Source organism: Podarcis raffonei, chromosome 4 (assembly GCF_027172205.1).
Source record: "Podarcis raffonei isolate rPodRaf1 chromosome 4, rPodRaf1.pri, whole genome shotgun sequence".
Classification (NCBI taxonomy): Eukaryota; Metazoa; Chordata; class Lepidosauria; order Squamata; family Lacertidae; genus Podarcis; species Podarcis raffonei.
The window spans coordinates 19367753-19374860 of NC_070605.1; the positions used below are offsets into that span (position 1 = coordinate 19367753).

At 45.4% G+C, this 7108-nt stretch overlaps 1 long non-coding RNA gene across 1 annotated transcript; it reads left to right on the plus strand.

Annotated features, from left to right (window-relative positions):
- Positions 1–468: 468 nt before the first annotated feature.
- LOC128412574 (uncharacterized) lies at positions 469–6667 on the plus strand. The gene is made up of 2 exons (XR_008330110.1): positions 469–699; positions 5066–6667. It is a non-coding gene; the product is annotated as an uncharacterized LOC128412574 (long non-coding RNA).
- Positions 6668–7108: the final 441 nt, after the last annotated feature.

A 7108-nucleotide genomic window follows, 5' to 3' on the forward strand; every position in this document is an offset into this window, starting at 1 on the left:
TAACACAGCCCCTCTCCCAAACAGGCAATACTCCCAGCCCAATAAAAAGAACATAAATTAAAAACTGGGAGGGGGCAGGCACCAAGAGGATGTGTGGGGGCACCATGGCACCAAGGGTGTCACATTGTGGGTCTAGGGGTATGTACAGAATCACAGATTAAACAACATTATCCTAACAAGTACACCCCAGAACTTGTACGTTTCGGGTCCCGAATGATCAAAAACCAGAAGTGAGTGTTCCGGTTTTCAAACAATTTTCTGAAGTTGAATGTCCAGCACGGTTTCTGATTGGCTGTAGGACGCTCCTGCAACCAATTGGAAGCCTCGTCTTGGTTTTCGAACAGTTCTGGGAGTCGAACAGACTCCTAGAATGCATTCTGTTCTAGAACCAAGGTATGGCTGTACACAAATCTTCAGCACAAGGTGTCATGAAGGAGCGATTCTGTAAGCAAGTATCGCTGGGTGGGGCCCCTCAGACAGGTGTTAACAATTAGTCCCCAAAGTGGGAACAGATGATGGGGCTGCCAGCATCCCTCCTCAGCCCATATAAATCTTTGAGTTAACCTGCTGAGGGAGGGAGGGAACATGCTGTAGATTAGACTGACGTTTGATGCCAGAGAAGACCGTTTGGTGCCTATGTGTGAGTTATTAGAAGCTTGGAGGGAGGACTCGGGAAAGCGACCCCCTCCATGAAACAAGGTATGTATTTATTTTGCATAAAATTTCATGACGTCCAGCCGTCATTAAATGGTGCTTAGCATAGAAAAAAGACACAGAGAGTCAGCAATATTGTCAGGATGGAGCAGCTCCTTCTTCTTACTCTCCTCCGATTTTATTATCCTTTTTTCCCCTCTGCCTGCATGGCCGGTCTGCCAATGTCTCACGTTACACCATCCGGTCATGGCTTTTACTACACCCATCACCATATAAGGTAACCACTGCCCAGAGGAAACACAACTCCATATAAGGTCAATACATTCTATACACTGCCAGGCACAGAGTGCTGGTCACCGAGGTCAGGAGGCACCCTGCAGTATTACAAGCCTCTGCCATGGCTTTATGACTCCCACAATTTCAGTAGTTTCTACTGACTGAGAGGGAATCAGGCTGCTGTGTTCTCTTCTCTGTTATCAGTATCAATTCAGCTGCTTGACCTGAAATGAGGGATCAGATCAAGATCTGTATTTTAAAATGAGCTTAAAAAATATATTTGCAAATGTTTGTATCTCTCATGCCAGACAGAAGACCAGCTGGGTTTGGCATATGTTTATCTTCCTGGACAAGGGCCCCCTGATTTATAGCAGGAGCCAAAATTCTCAAAGTTGTAAAAAGAAAATTACAGGCTGGGAGCAAAAGGTCACACTGACCATACAAATTACAGAATACAATCAAGTTGCAAAAGCACTCATTGTTTAACAAATAATAATACCATGTGTCTTCCATTAGAGACTTGAGCCAAAGGTTAAAGGATAAATTGAAGAAGTTGCTTTTAGAAAAAGCAGTTGGCCAGGAAAAGGGGGGTTGCTTTGGAAAGTGTTCTTACTAAGTTTCCTTCTAAAAAGCTATATATGTTAATGTATGAAATATATTGGCTTAAATGTAATTATGCAAAGGATTTAGAAAGTAAGAAATGTTAGATTCTTATGTTAGATTCTTATTTCATAGAATCATAGAATCATATAGTTGGAAGAGACCACAGGGGCCATCGAGCCCAGCCCCCTGCCAAGCAGGAAACACCATCAGAGCACTCCTGACATATGGTTGTCAGGCCTCTGCTTAAAGACCTCCAAAGAAGGAGATCTTTCATTGATGATGCGTGAGAATGTGAACCCAAGATCTCTGACCTCTGTTTAAAATAAAAATTTAAAACCATTAGCCATCTGTTTTGGAGGGCAATAGGGCAAGGAGGGCAAGAGGTGAGCTGGTAATTAAGGTGCCTTGTTGAGGCAAATGTAAGATATATGACTATTTATTTGCCATTTATAGATAGAAGGAAATATAGCTCTTTGTCTCCCATAAAAGGTAATAGGAAATGGGTGTATCTTTTATGATTGGTTCTAGCAAACAGCCAATAGGAATTTCAACCAGGCTGATTGGACAGAGGCAGCCAAAGGAGGAGCAAGGGGGCTGGGCTGAGGGAATATAAGTGCTGACCATCAGGGCTGGAGTGGGCAGAGCTTTGGTAACCATATACCACTGTGTCTCTCATTTATTTGTCTGACAAATAAATTATTATTTTAATTTCTCTATTGCTGTGTTGAATATTTCATTCCAGCTAAGCGTTAACCACAAGCAGGGTGCTACAGAAACAGATTTGAAAAGTCCTGTTTTGTTCCAACAGTTCAGCGATAGTGATAAAAAAGTAAGGCTGCTTTGCGAACGAGCGGAATAACAAAGCCCCATCAACTGATGCTGTCTAGCAGGCGTCTCCTGCTTTGCTTTCATTGCTGTTTACTTCCTGCAATAAAGATGCACAGCAGGTTAAACTGGGCCCACCCTTCTGGCACAGCATTTGATGCGACAAATCAGTCAACCACTCGTTTCTGCTCTTATCTGCAAAGGTCTGCTGTCACTAGCTGTGCTGCTTTGTCTTTCCCCTTCCATAAATGTTTACAGATTGAATAGCTGGTCTTTGCTTATGTGGTCTGCTTCCATTGGTCTAGTAGCAGGCTGTTTTCTCTTTTGTCTCTTAATGTTTGGCTTCCTTGTCAGGCTTGTGTCACACAGAAAAGGTGTTCACACAAGGCAGTCAACAAGTGTATGGTCTGGGTGCCCAGTTGAGCTGTTAGATGTGTTATCTGCATCTAACATGCCCAATAAATGTGGGGTGCCTTTGCCCGGTGGCACAGTGGCCCACTGATAGCAGCAAAATACAGGGCAAGGTTTTGCCCAGTATCTCGTCTGTGTGGTGGGCTCATAGGAAAAAGTTGTCCCATGAGCCCAGGATTGGCACCTGGTTGTGGTTTTTCCGCCTTTCAGTGAAATTATGGCCTTCCTTCGTTAGGCAGAAGGACGTTGTTTGTATGAGGGCAAAAATGGCATTGGGCAGGATCAACATAGTATAGCCTGACCCCCAAGAGGGGCGTGAGAGGACAATTGAGCATGGCACCCACAAACTCCATGTTGGGGCCTGGTAGGAATCTGCACCCTGGTCACCCAGCGAGACCTTGCTTGACTTGTACCATGGCAAGGTTCAACACTGGCCAACTCCCATGGAACAGGTTTGGGTTGGTCCAAACCCAGCTGATCCATTCCATCAAATGGGGCTTGTAGAATTATGAGCTGGTCCTGGGACCCCAATGCCATGCCAACTCTTACCCTGCCTGCTGCTGTCAATACAGATTTGGCCTGATTTTATCCCATCACCATTGTACAATCTTGTCCCCGCCCTCCTGCTCTCATGGGTCACACAAAATGCCTTCTGGACAAACAGCATATGAACCTTCTGCATGCAATTGTTCCAAAAAGTGTACACTATTTTACACAAACAATTGTGCAGTTGTACCTTGGTTTTCGAAGGGTATCCGTTCTGGAAGTCCGTTTGACTTCTGAAAACCTTAGACAACCAAGGCACCGCTTCCGATTGGCTGCAGGAGCTTCCTACACTCAATTAGAAGCTGGGGAAGCCACGTCGGACTTCCAAAGAATGTTCGGCTTCCAAAGAATGTTCGCAAACTGGAACACTCACTTCTGGATTTGCGGTGTTTGGGAGCCAAAACATTTGAGTTGCAAGGTATGACTGTACTTATGTAGAGACCACTTGCACCTGTATTCAGCGTAATATGCAAACACACCTGTAGTGACATTTAAAAATAAAACCTACATACAGTTAGAGCTCAATAATTATTTCGCTATTAATATACTTCTTCTTAATTGTATTTCAGTTCAACAATTGCTTTGATAAAATACATATTTTGTTATGTACAAGTGGCTTTAGATACCTATTACAGTGGTACCTCGGGTTAAGTACTTAATTAGTTCCGGAGGTCCGTTCTTAACCTGAAACTGTTCTTAACCTGAAGCACCACTTTAGCTAATGGGGCCTCCTGCTGCTGCTGCCACGCCGCCGGAGCACAATATCTGTTCTCATCCTGAAGCAAAGTTCTTAACCCGAGGTAATATTTCTGGGTTAGTGGAGTCTGTAACCTGAAGCGTATGTAACCTGAAGCGTATGTAACCCGAGGTACCACTGTAGGTCCATAAATTACCATATAGCATATATTCAACACAAAAAACAGGGACAATTTGTTGTTGACAAAGGACAGCTGGACATATAAAGGGCTCCATTACCTTCAGTAGCTTAGGGCCTCATCAAACCTAAATCCGGCCCTGGGAGAGGGTCAGGGCTGCCTGGGAGTGGGCCCCAGCCAACAGAATGGATGGGGCAGGTTCCATGGGGGTGTGTGTGTGCTAGGACACCCAATCTCAGTGATCATTGGTAGGAGGAGGAGTTACGCTAAGACTAGACCATGTCATTACCAAGGAGGCAGGTTTAGCCATAGTTTGAAGACTATCCCTGCCTCTGAGTCTGGCTTTGACTGGAAATACTGGAATCAACAAGGGAGACACACATGACCTGAAGGTGCTGCTATGCAATGTCAGGTCAACGATTCACAAGACCTCTGTCATCCGCGACTTGATCATGGATGGAGGACTTGACCTGGCATGTGTAACAGAGACTTGGTTGGATGAAGCAGATGGGCCTGTTCTTGCCACTGCTTGTCCACCATGTTTCTCTTACGCACAGCATCCCTGTTCATGTGGGCGGGGAGGGGGGGTTGCAGTGATTTTTAGGAAGTCATTACCTTCCACCAGTCGTCCGATTGGGAAGACCCAGTTTTCTGAGTGCGTGTTCTGGAAGTTGGGCAATAGGGGCAGTACCGGATTCCTTTTGGTGTACCAGAAGTTGCGCTATACTTAAAGCAGGGGAAAAAAATATTACTCATCTCTCACTCCAGGTAGGGAGATGATGAGGAAACGTGAACATCTCTTGGGATGAAAAGAGATCAGCAGGCCTGTGCTTTAATGTCTTTCTGCCTCTCTACCATGTAGACTTTATTTATAGGTTTTATTTATGGAGCCTCGGAGCCGCCTGGAAAATACTGGCCTGGGACAATATTTTCCTTGATGAAGAAACCTGCCACCTTTATCATCTGGAAATGTGACAGGCTGAACCATCATTCACTCGCGCAACATTTCCCCCTTTTGGATCTTCTAACGCATTCCTGTGCAACATGAAGCCCGTGGACCAATTGAAGATGCCTCCCTGATTACTGCAGCTCTTCCTTGGAGAATTAATTCCAAATGCTCCCTGTTTGCCACCCATTTCTACCTTTGATGGAGGAGTGTGGGGGTTTCCTGGTCTGTTCCTCTTCTCTCCCGTTTGAGCTCTATGGTTTCAGACCTTCATTCCCAGGGAACCCTGGCACCCCTAAAGTCTCGCTGCTCAGAGACTGGGGTTTGTGAAACAGATGTGCTAATAGAGGCCAATGAGAACATTGGTGGTGCAGAAATGGGGTTTTAACAGAGAACGGGTGAAAAAAGAAACGCTGGGTTCAAATGGAAATAAAACTTCTTTTCCTTGGTGGCGATGTGCCCTTTCCCAAGCTAGTAAAGCAGAAAAATGGCCCTTAGAGTGATTTAGGTCTTGTAGAACCTGCTCTGCTGACCTCTGAACTTTAAAGCCGCTGTCACGATTCAGGGTATGGGCAGAGTGAGTCAGGGACCGACATGGTGAGACCAGGGTTGGCAGCAGTCCAATTGGCGGGTCCACAGTCAGGAGCAAGTCCAATGGATGCCAGGATGCAGAATAACGGGGGATGGGGAACTGGCACTGGCCTACAGCATGGCATGAAACCACATTGCTGTTGCAAAGACTCAGGGGGAAATGCAGGCCTTATATAGTCCTCCTGAGCTTGCCAACCAGGTGATTGATACTGTTAGTTTCTGTTTTGCCACTGTGCAGCTGCTTAGAGTCACAAGGCTCTATTTACATTCCAGAGGCAGTCCAGGCTGTTGGAAGTCTCACGGGAGATGGGAGACGGATGTGACGTCACTGGTTTCCTGTTTCTTTGTTTGTTTCAGTTGCTCTCTGCTTTCACAGAGAGAGGATGTATATTTCTTTGCTGTCTGCGTAGTAAGAAATAAAGCATAGCGATGTAGCCATAAATCTCATCACTTCCCTGTGCTGGAAACTCTGCTGAACGGGAATGTGCCTGAGGCCTCATCAAAGGCTCTGGTCGTTAATTATCATCGGAGGCGATTCCAAAGGACTCAGCCGGAGGAAAATGAGCTTTATCAGCTTGGCCAGGTGGAGATCCCGACAGATACAACCGTCCTCTGATCACGCCTGCTGGCCTGCACCTGCTTCCCCCGAGGCAAACACAGCAAGGGCCTGGTTCCTCCAAACACTTGCAGTGCTCAGGGCCTGGCTCCTGCAAACACTCATGGTGCTTATTACAGCCGCATTGGGAATCGGGCTGGACCCTGAGTGACAGTAACATGTTGAGAACTAGACGGGCAAAACCCTTCCTTACCAGTACTCAACAGGCAGATCCCATGGTAGTTGTTACAGTCACGGCAGCCACCTTTGTTCTTGTAGAGTTGTGTATGTCTTGTGGCACAAAGAATGGCAGGTTAGAAATAAAATAAATCGGCACAGCTTCAATATTGTCAGATTCATTCCTGTTTGTGTGCACACAAGGGAGCAATGACAGGGCAGGAATCGCCTTTACCCTATGCGAAGGCTAGAGACAAATTAGTGTGAGGCTGGTTTGAGAAACAACACAATGAACGGAAGTATTTTATAACTAAGTACGGGATTCCTGCACATTTTGGATAATGCTGTATGAACGCGGATTAGAAACCCAATGCTGGAATTTGAAGGAAAGCTTAATATGGCTGCCAGGTTAGCTGACAAGAGAATAATAATAATAATAATAATAATAATAATAATAATAATAATAATAATAATAATAATTTATTATTTATACCCCACCCACCTGGCTGAGTTTCCCCAAGCATTTGTAACCTAGAATCCCTTAATAGCCCCTATCTGCAGAAGAACAGGATCACCGTCAGTCTAAACCTTACCAGGGCATAATCTGAC